Raw genomic sequence first — 19,206 nt, forward strand, 5'->3', positions numbered from 1 at the left:
TGTCGATCGCCTCTGGGTGTTTTGGCTACATCTAGCTATTTCAGCTACATCCAAGATGGCGCCTGGTGCATCTTGAAATGTGCTCCACTGCTGCAAATCGCTGGGCACTCTGATTTAATGGCCCTAAATTCCCCGGGCGTTTGAGGTGTTTTAATGGTCAATTTGAGCTGAAGAGTCTAATGAACTGTAGTTTGCGGATGGAAAATGGTATATGGTGCATTTATCTAGCGCTTTTATCAAAAGCCCTTCTTTATTATTGTGTCATGCACCCAAGGTGCCCAGCCCACATGGACTCATAGGACCACACCATACAAACCAAATTATTGCTTCAATATTGCATACACGTGTAGGCTACTAGAAACATTTTACATACATTACATTCACCCACACACACACACCGATGGAGGCGGAAACCATGCCAGGCACCAACCTGCACATCTGGAGCAATTAGAGGTTCAGAGTCTTGCTCAAGGACACTTCGACACTAACTCTGGGGGAGCCCGGGATCGAACAGGGAACCTCACAGTTTGCCTGGGGTGTTCTATTACCGGCCATACTCTACCCTGACAGTGTCTCATGGCACACCTATCCGATGATTAGCTGTGTTTTCTGAGTTCCATGCAGGCACTAATGAAATATCCTGTCAGTATTGTGAAGCTAAACCCTCACTGTGGATGGGCTGTATATACCTGACTGATGTGGGTGTGACAGCAATATCCTGCTGTCAATCAGTCGCACACACAGCATCCTGTGACCCTCACAGTGATACTCTCTCTTCCACACGCAAGCACACGCACACACGCACGCACGCACGTGCACACGCACGCACACACACGCACACGCACGCACGCACGCACGCACGCACGCACACACACACACACACACACACACACACACACACACACACACACACACACTATGGCGCTCCGTTAGTGCCAGGCTTAACACAAGACGCGTCGCTTGACCGCGTTAGATTTGCGCTGCGCTGCACTGCTCCGTGTGAACGTGTTAATTATCTCCCCATTCATTTTCAATGGGAACGCGCAACGCGCAACGCGCAACGCGGGCATGCGTAACGCATCAATCAACGCACGCATCAAGCAACGCGTGCCTTTATGCGTTTATGCGTTTTTCTCAAATATCGCGTCAATATTTTTTCAGTCAGTCGCACGCGATGCGGTCATGGGTGTGCAGAGCTGCAGTGCTTAGTATGCGTGCACGCGTGGCGCGTGACGATTGGTGTTTGTTTTTTTTGTCATGCGTCATGCGATGCGGTCATGGGTGTGCAGAGCTGCAGTGCTTAGTATGTGTAGCGTCACGCGCCACACGTGGCGCGTGACGATTGGTGTTTCACAGCACATGTGTGACCGTGTGCCCGTTATGTTGCTCAGCACGTACGTGTGCGTGAGCGTGTGCGTGAGCGTGTGTGTTCGCACGCTTCACAGCACACACGCATGTGTGACCGTGTGCCCGTTATGTTGCTCAGCACGTACGTGTGCGTGAGCGTGTGCGTGAGCGTGTGTGTTCGCACGCTTCACAGCACACACGCATGTGTGACCGTGTGCCCGTTATGTTGCTCAGCACGTACGTGTGCGTGAGCGTGTGCGTGAGCGTGTGTGTTCGCACGCTTCACAGCACACACGCATGTGTGACCGTGTGCCCGTTATGTTGCTCAGCACGTACGTGTGCGTGAGCGTGTGTGTTCGCACGTGCGCGCGCGCGTGCGTGCGTAATAAATAAATAATAATAATAATAATAATAATGCCATATATACATATAATATAGATATCTGTATATTTTTTCTAATATTCCGAAGCATGGAATGCAGATTTAATAGTTTGTTAAATGAATTGAATTAATAGTTTTTAAATTAAATTAATTTCAGTCCCATTCAGTACCATTCACTCCCATTCAGTGTCAAATGTCTTTGTGCTCTGATATTATTTTAAAGACTCTGTGGCTGACCCTAAACCATGGTCTATTAAAAATAATAGGAATAAAACATTTTGCCTAAGTCACTTATTGCAGAAGTCATTTGGCCTAAATAACGTTTATAATTGCCTAAGTTAAAATGACATGTTCAGATATTGGCCTAAGTCATTTGATTCAGATATTGGCCTAAGTCATTTGATCCTTACATGTTACATGATTGACATACATCTTTATTTGTATGTCAATAGTCATATTTTTTCATATTTTTTGGAATTTAAATAATTAAGAAATATAATATATTCTACATTTGGCACAGTTTTTTTCCCGCTGTTCCAACACCGCAATGCCGTGCGCGCGTGCACAGACAGACAGACAGACAGACAGACAGACAGACAGACAGACAATGTAATTCATTTTACAATATGGACTGAGGTGGAATCAAACCGCAAACTTTTATTCGCCGTTGCCAACAGTGGTGTCGGCAATGAAATTAAAACGAAGGTGTGGACTCGCATCACCAGCCAGGTGAACAGAGTCTCCCAAGTCGAGAGAACAAGAGCAGAGGTTTGTTTGACATGCTTCAATATACGGTACTTGAATATAGATTTGAATAATAAATATATATGTGATAACCTAGCTTTGGAAAAGCGCTAATTTATACCGTTCATTAGGTCAAGAAGAAGTGGTCGGATATCAAAATGTGTACGGAAAAAAAGCGTCCCAGCTCCGCCAGGCTCAGCTGCTGACTGGTGGTGGCCAGGTATGTTTTAAACTAAACTAGGTAGCCTGCATGCCTATATCATATACCAGTAACCAAAACCTATTATTGGACCATATAATTAGTACAATATTCACACATTCAAATACGGGTTGAAATATTTATTTATTATAGGCCAATCCAATGTCATTTCAGAGAAGGCTATAGCAGCGGTGAGCCGCGCCAGCTCACAGCAGCGGTGCGGGATCCTGCATGCAGCGCCCCTCTGCTCCTGCAGGACGGTCCCCCACGCCAGGCTCAGGAACGAGCCCGGTGCTCAACGACGTGGTCCTGGCCAGGCAGCGTGACATTGTCCAGGCCCTGAGGGACATAAATACAACATCCATAGTCAATCTCACGGCGAGTGTGGATAGAGTCGGCAGGCAACTGCAGAATAAATACAACATTTTTTGGGAGTAAACATTGTGCAAAGAGTATTTATTAAACGAGGGTCTTTTTTTGCTATATGCCTTGATTTTACATCGAGCTTTATAGGTGCATGCCCATATTTCAATTCGTTGCCTTTGCTGTTATATGCCAATGTTTTTAAACCATCTTTGAATGAAGTGAGAAAAAAGTGAAGTGCATTTTAACATGTGTAACGTATCTGGGCCAATTCCAAACTGTAGGCTATACTTTACTTACTTTTTTAGAACCGCCTTATGAGGTCCTCTCTCCTCTGTCTATAACCCTCGGGTAGGGGTTTTCCGGTGTGTGGTCAATGGGCATCGGCTCATCTGGTGGGAGCTGAAGGTCTGAAGGTCCAGGGGCACGCCATTGACCGGCAATATTGTGCAACACCGCACAGGACAATATGATGTTGCATGCCTTCACTGGCTTGTACAATATAGCGTGCCCCCATTGCTGCTCAAGCAAATCCACCTGCCTTTGATACAAATTAATGCATGAAACGTAAATATACAAATAATAAATGATGTCAGAAAATAAAGAGCTAGGCTACTACACATGTGACCAAAAGCATCTCACCCTTTAACAGGCAATGCAGCGCTCTACTGTACCACGGGTTTTAATATGCGCAGCTTGGAACTGCATGCGCTCCTGGGCAGTCGCTGGATCCTGCAATGGCGTTACTAAATAGTCAGCCATTGCTATAGCCTTTGTCACCTACAACACAAGTCCCACCGAAAATTTGGTAAATATAATACATTACAATACATTCGATTTTACACAGCCTATATACTCACCCACAAGGTCGCTCCTGCCGCCCAATGCACCTAACCTGACGCTGCCAAATGAGGGCGGTATTGGTCTGGCAGCGTCAGGTTACAATGCACCAGCCTCGAGTTGGATTCCTATATTCCGTTGCGGAATATATAGAAGTCATGAGACTCTCATGACTCCTTTCATGCCTCTCATGACTTCTATATATTCCACAACGGAAATATAGGACTAGATATATATTAAGGACTAACTAGTCCTTAATATCTACGGAAAACCCACCAATAAGCCCTTATCCGTTTTTCTCAAGCAATGACAATTTCACTGGAGCGCAGCGCTATATGCACGCAGACAGCACATGATACAGGCCTACATCCCGTCCCAAACACTGAGGACAGTGAGGAGGTAAAGTAAACTTGTTTATAATGTGGCAAGAAAAATATATTCCAATTACTTTTCGGTGCGCACTCACCATGAATCCAAGCAGAGGTCCTCACAAGTATAGGTAAAACACCGCCGCCACAGTCCCAATGGCCCGTCGCGCAAAAAGTTGATATTTAACATTGGCTATAATCTGCCAAATCTCAACCGATTGGTATAATTCCAAATGGTATACACTCAATGCAATTTATATTTTCCATTTTTCATGGGCGTATAAGTCATAGAGCCAGAGAAAGGAGAGATATGGTATAGGAAGCACTATAGCCCTGTTAGCCATGCAGCCTATTATGTTTCATGAGCTGTGGTGGCTTCACTGATATTATATCAGTGAACTGAGTGAAGCCTGACGTTATAAGAAGATAACGCCCCTGCATGACACCCCCCTGGCCACCGTATAGCGCATTGACAGGTCTGTCTGTCTGTCTGTCGTAGCATGCAGATAGACAGATAGGGGGGGGGGGGGGGGCAGTTTGACAACAGCGGCTGACACATGTTCATTGATGATGATTAATAGGCCTACTGTATATGCTACTGTGCTGCTGGATCGTCGATAAATGGACTATAGGCCTACTGGACTTTGATGTTATACTGCACGGATATAAGCGAACCAGTTTATCAATGTTGGATAGTTGGATACCTGCATGCGCTCTTTGCATGTGCACGGCAGATGGAGAGAGAGAGAGAGAGAGAGAGAGAGAGAGAGAGAGAGAGAGAAAGAGAGAGAGAGAGAGAAATGAGCTCCGTTCATTGGCTTTATAGGCAAGTGCAGAAGGTTTATAACGACAGGTGCCCACCTTAGAGTAGCCTATATATATTAACTTATTATTATTGGCTTATTATTTTGCCAGCGGGTGCTTTGGCTCTTGCGCGGAGTTGACGCCGTTGTCTATAGGCCTACGTGCCAGGATGATTTTAAATAAATATGTCTCTGTCTCTGCGTCTCTAGAGCTATACAATATATAGCACACATCATGTGTGACACATGTGTGCACATGCACACACACACACACACACACACACACACACACACACACACACACACACACACACACACACACACACACACACACACACACACACACACACACACACACACACGAGATTCTGACAGAATGCAGCGGCGCATTCTTAAAATAAACAGATCATACAAGCTTATAGTGTACCATAGCGTTATACCAGCATACTTACCGTTCAATAATAATTAGCATGTATTATTATTAACGAAAAACAAGCAGTTTTTTCAAACAGTTGTTTGAAACAAAATGGTTGCTGCTTCTGATTAGTTACTAACTTTACTAGACCAATTTAAAATAGTATTAGATGTTTTTCGTTAATAATAACTTATGCTAATTATTACTGAATAATAGGCCATCAGTGGCCACCGGTCGACTCCATTTTGCGCATTACGGCGCCTAGATTGAAATGACCACATTAATCAACAATAGACCATACTGTTCATTGAAAATAGCTGCAAAATCACTATAGTTGTGATGGGATAAAGTAGACCTTTTAAGTATAGTTACCAAGTAGGCCTACCATTAACCCCGCGATGCTGAGCGTGTGTTCCAGCTAAACCTAAGGGTAGGTCTATAGATTTTTAGGGTTAATTATTAGGACCCGATTTTTAATTTCATTCAGAGGGAGAGTCAAGGTATATATTTTATATATAGTGAAACATACATTTCATCGATATCCTTCATCGTCTTCATTTCTTTCATAGTTAAAGCAATTGCTAAGTGGTCTATTGTCTAAAAAAAACACACACAAGCATGAACAGTAGACATCTATTCATCATTATTTATTTCAAATCAAAATACAAACCACTGTCACCAACTCGTCTCGAAGTTCGCGCACACACACACACACACACACACACACACACACACACACACACACACACACACACACACACACACACACACACACACACACACACACACACACACACACACACACACATGTTATTACAATAAAAATAGCAATTCTGTTATTTGTGTAATGTGTAGGCTATATAGCCTACAAGTATGTATTTATTATGAAGAGGGCTGCGCTATGGCGATTCACTTGTGTGAGTGGAGGCGGGGGGCTTGGAATGGATTACTGACTGTGCAGGCAGAGAGAAGTGAACGGGTCACGGTACCGCTGGCTGGCCTCTGTTTTGCGGCGCAACAAATGAGCTTCTGCTTCAGTTCATAATGCTAAATGTTTTATAAATCAATCGGATTATCAAACGATAGACTGCAACATGACAAAAACAGTTGCACTGAGCCATCTCGTTAAACCCAGCATGGCTGCGATGAATAACCTAATCATTAGACCTAATCAACGTCATATAGTCACCAACCGATCCATATAATTCTGTAGTGTATGATCTGACCACGCAATGTTACAGTCCACTGCAGGCTATTTGATTTACAAAATGATTAGTATTATAACCGCCGTCCCTCAGTGCGGCAGCGGCGCTCCTCGTTATATGTGTCAGATTTAAAATAACAGAGCTGTCTCTAAGCTCTAAGCTCGAGACACGCCATGAGCGGGTGCATGGATATATATGTAGGCTATGTTTGTTCTTTTGGACACCGAACGGGGACGATACTTGGGGTCTTGGACATAGCTTCACTTCAGAGGAAACGGGGAGCTACTCACCAGTCACCACCACTGGAAATGGAATCCATTAGAATGATATGGAAATGGTAGGCTACATTAACAGTCTAAAGTGAGCTACAAAAAACCTTTATTTCGGCGATAAGTCCATTGAACTCCGTTCTCACTCTCACACAGACACACACTGAAAGAAAAAAAAATAGATACATAGGTATAGAGAGAGAGGGGGGAGAAGTGAGACGGGTTGCTGTTCGGTGTGGAGTGAGTGATTGATTGATTGATTGATTGATTGATTGATTGATTGATTGATTGATTGATTGATTGCGCGGTTATTATTATTATTTATTATTATTAATTTAAATAATAATAATATTTTTTATTAATATTTATTATTATTATTTTTTTTATTATTATATTATTTTTATTATTATTATATATGTATATATATTTATTCATTTTTTAAATATTTTTTATTATAATAATAATTAATAATTCATATTAATATTTTTTAAATATTTTTTAATATTTTTTAAATATTGTTTAGGCTACACGACGCGACAACACGACGCGATGCAGTACAGTACACAGAACGCGAACGCGAACGCGTTCTGCAACGCGGTGCAGAGCTGCAAGCCACAAAGCATGCGTCAAAGCATGCGTCAAAGCAGCGGTGCCATACTGCGCGAAACGGACGTATGCACGCACGCACGCGTGATTAAAAAAACTCAACGCGGCCATGCGCAGTGCAAATGCTGTATGGTTTTTGTGGCACTTGCGCAGAACGCACGCACGCACGCATTAAAAAAATCTAACGCGGTCACGTAACGCGTCTTGCGTTTAGGCTGGCACTAACGGAGCGCCATACACACACACACACACACGCACGCACACACACACACACACACACACACACACACAGCATATCCTGCATGCTTCTACTTTTTACTAGTGAACTGCTACACTGTCTGGAGCAACTGAGATGTTTTCTCTATTACACCTCGAAATGATGGTGAGAATAGTACACTTATCCTGCTCAGAGGTTGTGTGGGATTTGAACCATCAACTGTATTGTCATTTGCAGGAAACAATTGGTTGACTATCAAGCTACATACAGTACATAGAGAGAGAGAGAGAGAGAGAGAGAGAGAGAGAGAGAGAGAGAGAGAGAGAGAGAGAGAGAGAGAGAGACAGAGAGACAGAGAGACAGAGAGAGAGAGAGAGAGAGAGAGAGAGAGAGAGAGAGAGAGAGACAGAGACAGAGAGAGAGACAGAGAGAGACAGAGACAGAGAGAGAGAGGGAGAGCACATCAAAATAATGTAAACTGAGTGAGTGAACAAGAGTGAGAACTAGAAAAAGTGCCCTTCTGGGCACAGGTCTCCACCAGGATAGGAATGTAGGACATTGCAGCTTGCCTTCATCTGGTGGTTGGATAAAAGGGCAACAAAAGTAAACTAGGGAGTTGGCATACAAAGTTATCCACAGATCCGTGCAGTTAGAGGTAAAAACACTTTTCGGCCAGTTATAGCGCCACCTTGAGGCTGAGTTGAAATTGTTCATGTGGCATTTCGTCCTCGGCCTAGTGGGAATGTGGGTGCACAATTTCACAGAGAAATCACGCGATGTGTTCATGATTTGCAGCATTTTGTTTGAAACTGAGCACTCCTGGAACTTTGGAAGCCAATCTTAACCAATCAGGATGGAGTCTGAGAAATCTGAAAGACCGTTTTCGTTGAATGGCTCTAGAGAGACTGTGTACCAATTTGCGTGATGTTTGGACAAAATCTGTAGGTGTACTGTGCAAAAACTTGTTTTGCACAAAGCGGCCTCCTGGTGGCGCTATAACAGGCTGTTCTGGAAAGTTTGGGGCAGAGGTTCATCGTTGGCATCCAGGGAGTGTGTGTGCAAAATTTGGCATCGACCGGGTTAACGGTGGCCGAGATTAGCTGCTCACGGACACACACACGGACGGACACACGGACGGACACACGGACGGACGGACGGACGGACGGAGTGCAAAACATACTCTCCCCCCATGCCTTCGGCCTGGTGGACACAACAACACAGTGTGTGTGTGTGTGAGAGAGAGAGAGAGAGAGAGAGAGAGAGAGAGAGAGAGAGAGGGGGCTATATTTTGCCATTTTTTTACTTAAAAAAAAACTATTAAAATAATTCAAATAGCTGATCTACAAGCTCACAACGTGTAGATGTAGATCGGCTAGTTGAATTATTCTAAAATGATTTTCAAAATGGTAAAAAATGGCAAATCAGTTTTAGGGATAAGGGATAAGGGGTGGCGCAAGATGGAGCCCATCGTGTGAGACAGAGATGTTTGTTAGCTGGTTGTAAAACCGCTGTGTTGCACATAAAATTCTATGACGTTGAGAGAATTGCTATGGCTGATCCAACCATTCCCTGCACCCACCCACGCCTCCCCGGAAAATTGAAGCTATAATTCTCAACTCCTCACAATCTTCCCTCCCCCTCTTCTCAGTTCTACTGCTCTGTGCTTTTTTCCTTTTATTGTCCTGCCAGGCTCTAATTCTCTCTCTTTTCACCCTTTGTATTTGGAATCTGTCTTTTTCCCCCCCTCATTCAAAGAAGTTCTAAGACCCACGGGCAATGCTGTAAAATGTAGCCATGGTGTGTGTGTGTGTGTGTGTGTGTGTGTGTGTGTGTGCGTGTGCGTGTGCGTGTGCGTGTGTGCGTGGGTGCGTGCGTGCGTGCGTGTCTGATGACAGTGACTGAGAGTGAGGTTACTCAGTGGTGGGCCATAATTTATTATTGCCCTATCAGGTTGCAACTCGAATGAGGCCATGCTCTAGCAAATATCACAGTGTTTGGCATGGCTCAATATCGCTAGAGACAGCGCCCCTCCGTCATGGTCTATGTCTATACTTTATAGCCAAAAAAACGAGTCCGCGGTTGTTGAAGAAATGGTGGTGGCAGTGGTATTCGAACCCAGAAGGTGTGGATTGGGAGTCTTAATGACTAACGAGGCCCACCGGTGACGTCCTCGCACTCCATCCCCTGCACTCAGCAGCCAAAGACAGGTCTTAGGGCTAAAATATTCATAGTTGCCATCAGTTAATTTAGTTATTGATACATCAGATCTGCAAACTAATGATACCAGGCCATGATCGATTAACATCGATCATCGTCTTCAATATCTCCAGGCAAAACTTCTGGGCTGGATTGAAAACATTCTTTAAGTTCCATGCAGTGTGTGTGACCACAGTTAAATTGATAGGTTTTTAGGTATATTGTAGGAATTTAGATTGGACGGTAAAATAAAACTATGCTACTGGAAGCCATAGAATCATGAACCTCCCTTGGATTTATGGCCCGGAAAGTCAACTGCAAACAAACAAAAAAGACTCTAATTAGGCTCAACACTTCGATTTTTACTGTGACAATTGCAAAAATAACAATGTTTACATATTATTATTCCGTTTCGTTTTTCTAGGCAGTGTAGTCAGAATGCATCAGGATGACAACAGGGTGACTGCATGGGGTCCAAATTAAAGCAGGCGACATTATTCTGCCCTGAATGAAAACAGGTTCACAGCAGTCACACACACTGCTGCTGGTAATTGGCTAGATACCTGTCTGTGCATTTCTATGTATGGGAGCATGTCTGTTCCAGTTCAGATGTCTTGGCTCTGAGGTGAGGTTTGTTTATTCCCTGAGAGGAGCCAACAAACTCAGACACCTTTCATCACTCGGCATCCTGTATTTACTTTGGAAAAACATAATATTTGTATTCTATCTCATCATGGTAGGTGTGTGTGTGTGTGTGTGTGTGTGTGTGTGTGTGTGTGTGTGTGTGTGTGTGTGTGTGTGTGTGTGTGTGTGTGCGTGCGTGCGTGTGTGCGTGCGTGCGTGCATGTGTCTATGCATGCGTGTGCGCGTGTTTGCGTGTGTGCATGCGCGTGCGTATTGTACCTTAATTGAGACAGCCCAACAAGTTGAACAATATAGTGTGACCTGTATTCTGGATGCCTGACATGAATGGATCGATCCTATTCTCTGCAAAGTGTCATAGCAGCAGATCATTCGATGTGGACAAAACATGGAAGAAAAACACATTTTCACAAAAATCCTCAAGTGGAATCTATTTTCTATTTATTTTGGGGACCCCCCCCCCCCCCATTTTTTTTTTATTTGGCGACCCCCCTAGGGGTCACGACCCACGGGTTGAGAACCCCTGCTTGTAGGCTACTACATTGATCTCATCATGACATGAGATCAATCAAGTTTGGTGCCTCAGCATCAAACTTCCATTAGGCTATGCCAAGTGCCAACTATAACGCCAAATGTCCCGCGAATCATTTTAATATGACGACATCATGAAATTAACAATTCTGTAGACAGACAGGCTTTTATAATATAATTGCCAAGTATAGCCATGGTACTGGCTGAGGTTGAACTTAAACTAGACGTCTCCACCAGGGCAGGTCAGGTTGTGGCCTCCTGGTGGTGCTATAATAGGCCAATGTGAAAAGGGTGCCATTTATTCTTACGCCTTGGTAAATGGTGCATTTATATAGCGCCTTTATCCAAGGCTCTTTAATAATAATAATAAACTTTATTTGTATAGCACTTTTCATACATAAATGCAGCTCAGAGTGCTTCACAGGGCAGGACACAAAAATAAAATACAATAAAACACAAGTAGTTAAAATGATAAAACAATAGCAGAGAACAAAACTGAATATAAGAACATAAAATAAATAAAAACACATAAAAAAATAAAAATAAAACTCAACTAAAAGCAAGGGTGAAGAGGTGAGTCTTGAGTTGAGATTTAAAAATGTCTACAGAGGGTGCGTGTCTGAGCTCGAATGGAAGTTTATTCCAGGCTGTTGGGCCATAGAAGCAAAAAGCTGCCTCACCATACTTTTTTGTGCACTTTTTTTTAGGCACTTCAAGTAGGCCAGCATTGGAGGACCTGAGGGGGCGGCTAGGGACATATCTAGGTAGGCAGTCACGGAGGTACGGAGGTGCGAGACTATTGAGAGCTTTATAGACAAGTAACAGAATTTTAAAGTCAATCCTAAAAACAACCGGAAGCCAGTGCAGTGCTGCCAAAACTGGAGTAATATGTTCTCTCATCTTAGTTCTAGTTAAGACTCTAGCTGCTGCATTTTGGACAAGTTGTAATCTGTCAGTCGATTTCTTAGGGAGTCCTGAAAAAAGTGCATTGCAATAGTCAAGCCGAGAAAAAACAAAGGCATGGATTAGCGTTTTTGCATCATCCAAGGACAGATAGGCTCTGATTCGTGCAATATTTCTAAGGTGAAAAAAGGCAATCTTGGTAACATGATTAATGTGTGAATTAAAATTCAATTCAGAATCAATAATAACCCCCAGGTTCTTTACTGTACTGTTACTTTCTACAGTCAGGTTGCCAAGTCTGCTAATTATTGATTCTTTTTGCTCGCTAGAACCGATTATGAGAACTTCTGTCTTATCCTCATTTAGCTTGAGAAAGTTCTCACTCATCCAACATTTAATGCTGGACAGACAGGTCAACAGCGGGTCTAAAGCACAGGGATCATCTGGGGCCACAGAAAGATATAGCTGGGTATCATCAGCATAGAAATGAAAATTGACTCCGTGATTGGAAATTAGTTCACCCAATGGCAAAATGTATAAGGAGAACAGCAGAGGACCAAGAATCGAGCCTTGTGGGACACCAGAGCTGATGTTGTGTTTGTCTGAGTCAAACTCGGCTAGTTTGACAAAGTAACTTCTGTTTGAGAGGTAGGAGGAGAACCAGGACAGGGCCGTACCAGACAGGCCTACCCAGTGCTCCAGGCGCTGTATTAAAATTGAATGATCAATCGTGTCAAATGCAGCCGTTAAATCTAGGAGTAAGAGAACCGATACATGTTTCTTGTCAGCAGACACCCTAAGATCATTCATTACTTTTACCAGTGCAGTTTCAGTGCTGTGACTTTTCCTGAATCCAGATTGGAATTTGTTGTGCACATTATTGTTCTGTATAAATATATCCAATTGATGAGAGATGCATTTTTCTAAAACCTTGCCCAGAAAGGGTAGATTTGAAATGGGTCGATAGTTACCCAAAACAGAGGGATCCAGGTTGTGTTTTTTGAGTAGGGGCCTAACTACGGCCGTCTTCAATGAGTCTGGGAAGACGCCAGATTGGAGAGAGCTGTTTACAATTTTTAGGATATCTCCAATCACACTGTCTAAGACCTCTTTGAGAAAGGTGGTGGGAATTGTATCCAATGAACAGGAGGAAGATGTCATCTGTGATATGGTTTTGCGGAGTTCGTCTTCATCAATTGCGCAAAACGATAATAGGCTCCCCCTGGAGAGATCTACCCTGGGACCATGAGCTGCTGTTTGAAGGTTTGCGGCAGCACCATTCATAATATCAGCTCTAATGTTAAGGATTTTGTTATCAAAAAAGCATGCAAACTCATTACACTTAGCTTTAGAGGCCGGGAATGACTGTTTGTAGGACTGGGGGGGGTTTAAAAGTCGATCAATGGTAGAGAAAAGGACTCTGGCATTATTCTTGTTCTCATTAATAATGCCAGAGAAATATGCCTGCCTTGCTAGACGCAAGGCTTTGTTATAGGCGACTGTTGACTTTTTAAGAATCTCTAAGTGGATGGTGAGTTTATATTTTCTCCAAGTTCGCTCAGCTCTACGACATTCTTGCTTCAGTGAGCGTGTATGCTCATTTAACCAGGGCGTTACTCTGGTGTTATGTTTCTTTTTTGTTTTAAAAGGAGCCACTATATCAAGAGCTGACTCTAGTTTAAGATTAAAAATTTGAACCATATCATTTACTGGGGGAGTATCGGGCAGGGGAGGGCCCAGATGACGAGAGAACTCATCGGCTGCAGAAGAGCTAAAAAAACGCTTTGTTATGGTATATTCAGTGTTATTTTTCTCAACATCAGGGACAGCCATACTGAAACACAGCAAAAGGTGGTCCGATAGATCAGGCCTTTCAATAGTCCTTTCCATAGTGATGTTCATCCCTCTAGAAATCACCAGGTCCAGAGTGTGCCCATGTTTATGTGTAGGCCCAACAACATGTTGGATAAACTCAAAGGAGTGCAATAACTCTAAGAAACCCATAGCCACAGCATCTGTAGCATCATCCAGGTGCAGATTAAGATCACCTGAGATGAGAGTTCTGTCATAGTTAGTGGAGCAGATAGATAAAAGTTCTGATATTTCTGTTAGAAATATTGCTTTACTGCATTTTGGCGGGCGATAAATGCTAATCATTGGCATAGAGGATTTACCAAGTAATATAGTGGCCTGGTATTCAAAGGATGTAAAGCTGCCCAGGGTCAGAGCCTTGAATTTTAATGTGTCTGAAAAAATTATTGCCAGTCCACCTCCTTTCTTAGCCTCGCGAACAGAGTGAATGAAACTGTAGTTTAGGGGACAGGCTGGCGCTAGGAGAAAAGCTCCATCCGAGCCAAGCCATGTCTCTGTTAGAAAGATTATATCTAGCTTCTCTTTACGGATTATATCATTTACAGAGGAGGATTTATTTGTTAGTGACCTGATGTTAAACAAGGCAAGGTTAAGCTTGCTATCACATTTAGTGGGAGGAGTCTTGGGTCTACAGGGTAGAGTAGGGGGTCTGATTAGGTTGTTTAAGATGACTGATCGTGCTGGTGGAATGGACTGATACGGTCTATTTCTAATGAGCACTGGAATGAACGTAGGACTAGCACAGGTGGCATGGGGCAGGGGGGTAGGAGACAGTGGTAGACAGGTGGCTAAACATGACACAGGAATTACTGAGATGTGAGAGTCAGAAGAAGTAGTTCTGAGGTCAGAGTTATAATTACAGTAATTACTGCAATTAAACACGTTATAAGCAGAGCAAATATGTAATGGTCACTTCCTGCCTGAGGAGTCGCTGTTGGCGAGATGGTGAGATATGTTCTTGGCCAGAACATTTAAGCCTGCTTTGTTGGGATGGAGGAGGTCTCGGTAGAGTTCAGGAGATTTCCAGAAGTCATTAAAATTGGGAATAAAGCCATATCCCTTTTTCTGACAGAAATTAAACAGCCATTCGTCTGCATTAAGGAGGCGGCTGAATTTATCCGTGCTGCGATGGAGAGTGGGGATTAGGCCAGAGAAAATGCAGGATCTTCCCTGGATTCGAACAGAATTCGCCAGGGCCTCATAGTCATTGTACATTTTCAATGACTGCCTGGACCTTGTGTCATTAGTGCCTGCACTTAGGATGACTGTGTGGATGGAGGGGTGCTGCTTGAGAATGTTTGGAATGTGGGGGAGGAGATCTAAAATATTTGCACCAGAGAAAGAGCTGATTATACAGCGTGGAATGGTTAGATTACGGACAATGCTGTCTCCCACAAGTAGATAGAGGGGCTGGGAGGTGGGGTTGGTGCGGGGATTGCTGGTGTATAGTGATATGGACGCTTCTGACCTTGTTTCATAGAGATCCGGCACAGCTGAGCTCATTGAATGCAGAGGGGGCGGTGACAAGTGGCCATGTGTAGTGTTGTTTACTACACGCGCTGGATGTGGATGGGCAGGAACGGGGGGGTTTCCCGTGGGGATTGCGAGGCGACGCCGTTTCCCCCCGCGACCCATGCTTCTTTTGGGGGTCGAGGTGAGGGTCGAGGAGCTGGAGGATGAGTTCTGACTGGGACCAGGGCGTTTTATCGGACGGGATCGCGTGCTGGAACAACGCTGGCTCTTTGGCTGACAAGCCGTGAATGCACGCTCCTGTAGCGGTGTGAAAGGGTTGGAGCAGGGAAAGTCGTTGGATATGTCTCGATCTCCAGGATGGTACGGCTCAAACATCGGAATCGACAGTCTCCTGGTCGGACCTTTCACCACAGAGGTCCAAGTGGCAGCGGCTCCCGGCGTCGGTCGGAGTGAACCGGCACCCGAAGCACCACCGCTCGGCCCGGCGACAGCCTCTCCGGAGACCGGAGTAATTTCCCCGGCCCTCGAAGTGCCCTCGCCAGCCTCTATGGCAGCCAGGCGACCGTGGAGCACTGCTTTCCGCTTGAGGAGATCACCTATTAAGCTGTTGATGGAGCGTAGTTCCGCCTTGATGGAGTAGGCTTTCTCCGTTGTGAAAGCCATCATTGCTGACTCACAGGAAACTGGTCTCATGATGACAAGACAGCGGGGGGTGAGTACATATAATCCGATAGAAACCGTGTGGAGGTGGATACTGGATAGGATGAGATGAGGTGTAGGCTAGCTAGCCTCCTGGCTAACTAGCTGTCAGCTGTCAGAGGTGGCTAGCAGGTAGACGCCGGCTATTGAAGTCGAGTCGGATTTCAGAGCACTAGTGCAAGCGATCAGTGCCTCTGATCATTAAAAACATTTAACCGGGTAAGTAAAAACTACTAAAATTACCCATGCGTAAAAGGTGGTATAAAAATATGACTTAGAAACAGTTTAAAATGAACAAAGTTTGAAGACGGTGCTACTGACAGGTATAGTACAACGCCAGCGCATGCGCATAGGACATAGATTGTGCATTACATTCACCCATTCACACACACATTTCATACACCGATTGCGGCGGAAGCCATGCAAGGTACCAACTAGCACATCGGGAGCAATTTGGGACTCAGTGTCTTGCCAAAGGACACTTCGACATGTAGACAGGAGGAGCCGGGATTCGAACCACCGACCCAGGGATCATCGACCTGCTCTACCTCCTGAGCCACAGTCGCCCAGGTTTTTTGTGGCCGGAGATTAGCTGTACACAGACAGACTCACACACACACACACACACACACACACACACACACACACACACACACACACACTCACACACACACACACATGGACGGAGTGCAAAACATACTCTCCCCATGCCTTCGGCCTGGTGGAGACAATAAATAGGCCTACATTAACTAGAGTTGCATTATAAGAGAGGTTACAACGTTCAGTCAGTTGACATTGCGAGTGATGCGCCTGTCTGTCAACATCAGCTGATCAACCTACGTGATCCGATACAAGCTACGTGTCCAGAACTAAAAAAATCCCCGGGCATGATTCAGATATAGCCTACAACAGTGATATGATATCTTCCCCCCCCCATTATCTCTGATAAATAAATAAAAACCTCTGCAAAGGCAATTAATTGTTCAATAGGAAGGGCTTTTATACTATAATTGTGATTTGCAGGACCACGTTTGGAAACAAGTGATTAATATGAGTACCACAGACGAAAAACAGTCTAAGTCCAAATTTCATTCTGACCCCTCCACGAAAAGGCCTTGTTGTCCTGAACCCTTATCAATCATTTATACATTATGGATCAATAGTGTGGACTGTTTTTCGTCTGTGGCATTTTATTACTCTCTCTCCTCTAATTTCTCTGCATTCCTATTTGTCTAGAGTAGCCTATAGATACCTTTATAACGTTCAGTCAGTTGACATTGCGAGAGGCTCTCCTGTCAAAATAAGCTGCTCTACAAGCCTATGCGGTTCGATGCATCGTGGAGCACCGCGTTCACGTTGCAATCTTTGGGATCTGTGCAATTTGGAGGCTGGGATATGACGTTTTTCACCCGAGGAAAGCTATTTCCTGTTATATGGCGTGAAATGGGCATTGGGATGTTCAATTATACAGTACCATTAGGCGACACCAGGCGAAACGCTTGGGAAAGAGGCGAAATGAGATACACGAGTGATCCGCACAAATTAAGACATTACGCCACCAATTATTGGAGAATGACACGTGAGCTTGATCGGACGGATTAATACGCTGTCATTAGTTAACGCACTTCGGATATTTCCGTTGTGAATCTGGCCCTGTGCAAATTGAGATAGCAGGAAATCACAAGTTGACATGTCACACACATACACACACACACGTATGCTCCTCCACCCCTCACACATTTACACATGCATGCATACAGTACATGCCTGCATGTGAAAACGTCATTCCACTGCACACAGTCATTAGGCCTACATGCATGGATTACAATTTACAATTTAGGCATTTAGCAGACGCTCTTAATCCAGAGCGACTTACATTTTAAGCAAGAACAAAAGCATGGGAATACATCACATAAAAGCATTTATCATGAAACATGCGTAAGCTAAGAAAGTAACAGTGGAATATCTATATAATGAAACTATACATACACTATACATATAAACTATATATATTTACTACTATGCTATACATATGTACTATGGCGTGCTATGACTATATACAATACAATTATAGTGCTGTCTACATAACATGCTATAAGTCTGTGTCAAATGCTATCTAAGCCAACAGAAATGCTATCTAAGGGGTTAGGGTAAGTGCTATGGGTCATGATGGAGTCTGAAAAGGTGGGTTTTCAGGCTACGGTGGAAGATTGGGAGTGAGGCTGCAGTTCTGACTGCAATGGGAAGTAGAGCACAGCACGGGTCCATAAAATTGGACCCGGCCCGAAACGGACCCGGTGATATCAGAACCGAACCGATCCGGATCCGAGAACATTCTAATTGGCCGCACCCGGCCCGGAACCGGACCCGAAATCATTGGACCCGGTCCGATCCGGAGCCGATAAAAACAGGTTCGGATCCGAAAAAAACCTACCCGGTCCGAAAGACCCGACGACCCGTTACACCCGTGGTGTGTCCAATCCTATATTATGCTCATTTTCACTGTGATTATGAGACTGAACACTGAACGTCAGCAATGCATCACCCCCTCCTCTACAAAGGAGCGCTGAAAAGCGCCAATCTACAAGCTCGCAATGCGTCGCATGGTTAAGTAGGCCTACAGTTTGTGTCTTGCGTTGCACAATGTGTACAATCAGAAAGGACGACGTGCTGTAATAATTAGGCTTTATTCCAAACTGCGGTGGATCACATTCACATCGGAAGGCTGACTTCACACAACTGACTGTGTATGTGGCTTTAGCCAATGGGACTGTCTTGGGGGTGGGACTCCCGGGACGGAGGAGTGAGTGACGCGGCATGTGAGCCTGTGAGGGGCTGTGTTGGTAGTTAGGTTGAGAGAGCAAACCTGGCTAGCATGTACACACACAAATGCTGTGGTTATATGGATGATTGTTGAACTATAATAAAGAGAGATCTTTATCATTGGAACTACGTCTCTGCCTCCGGTTCCTGGGATCGTTACAATATATAATAAAGCTCGGGTCCTGCACGGGCATTTCGGGTATTCTGCATTTCAGATACCCGAACCGAGATCCGCAGCTTTGAAATGGAACCGACCCGTTCCCCGACGGCACGTCAATATTTTGCACCCGACCCGGCTCGGTTCTCGGGT

General features: G+C 44.4%; 1 protein-coding gene across 1 annotated transcript in view; it reads left to right on the forward strand.

The window, feature by feature from the left end:
• The window catches only part of LOC310854731 (MAM domain-containing glycosylphosphatidylinositol anchor protein 1-like), a gene marked incomplete at both ends in the record, with an annotated part of 191,228 nt that overhangs the window by 117,178 nt on the left and 54,844 nt on the right, over positions 1–19,206 (forward strand). The gene's annotated exons all lie outside the window — the stretch shown is intronic.

This window comes from Protomyctophum parallelum (genome assembly GCF_964188405.1).
Source record: "Protomyctophum parallelum genome assembly, chromosome: 2".
NCBI classification, from domain to species: Eukaryota; Metazoa; Chordata; class Actinopteri; order Myctophiformes; family Myctophidae; genus Protomyctophum; species Protomyctophum parallelum.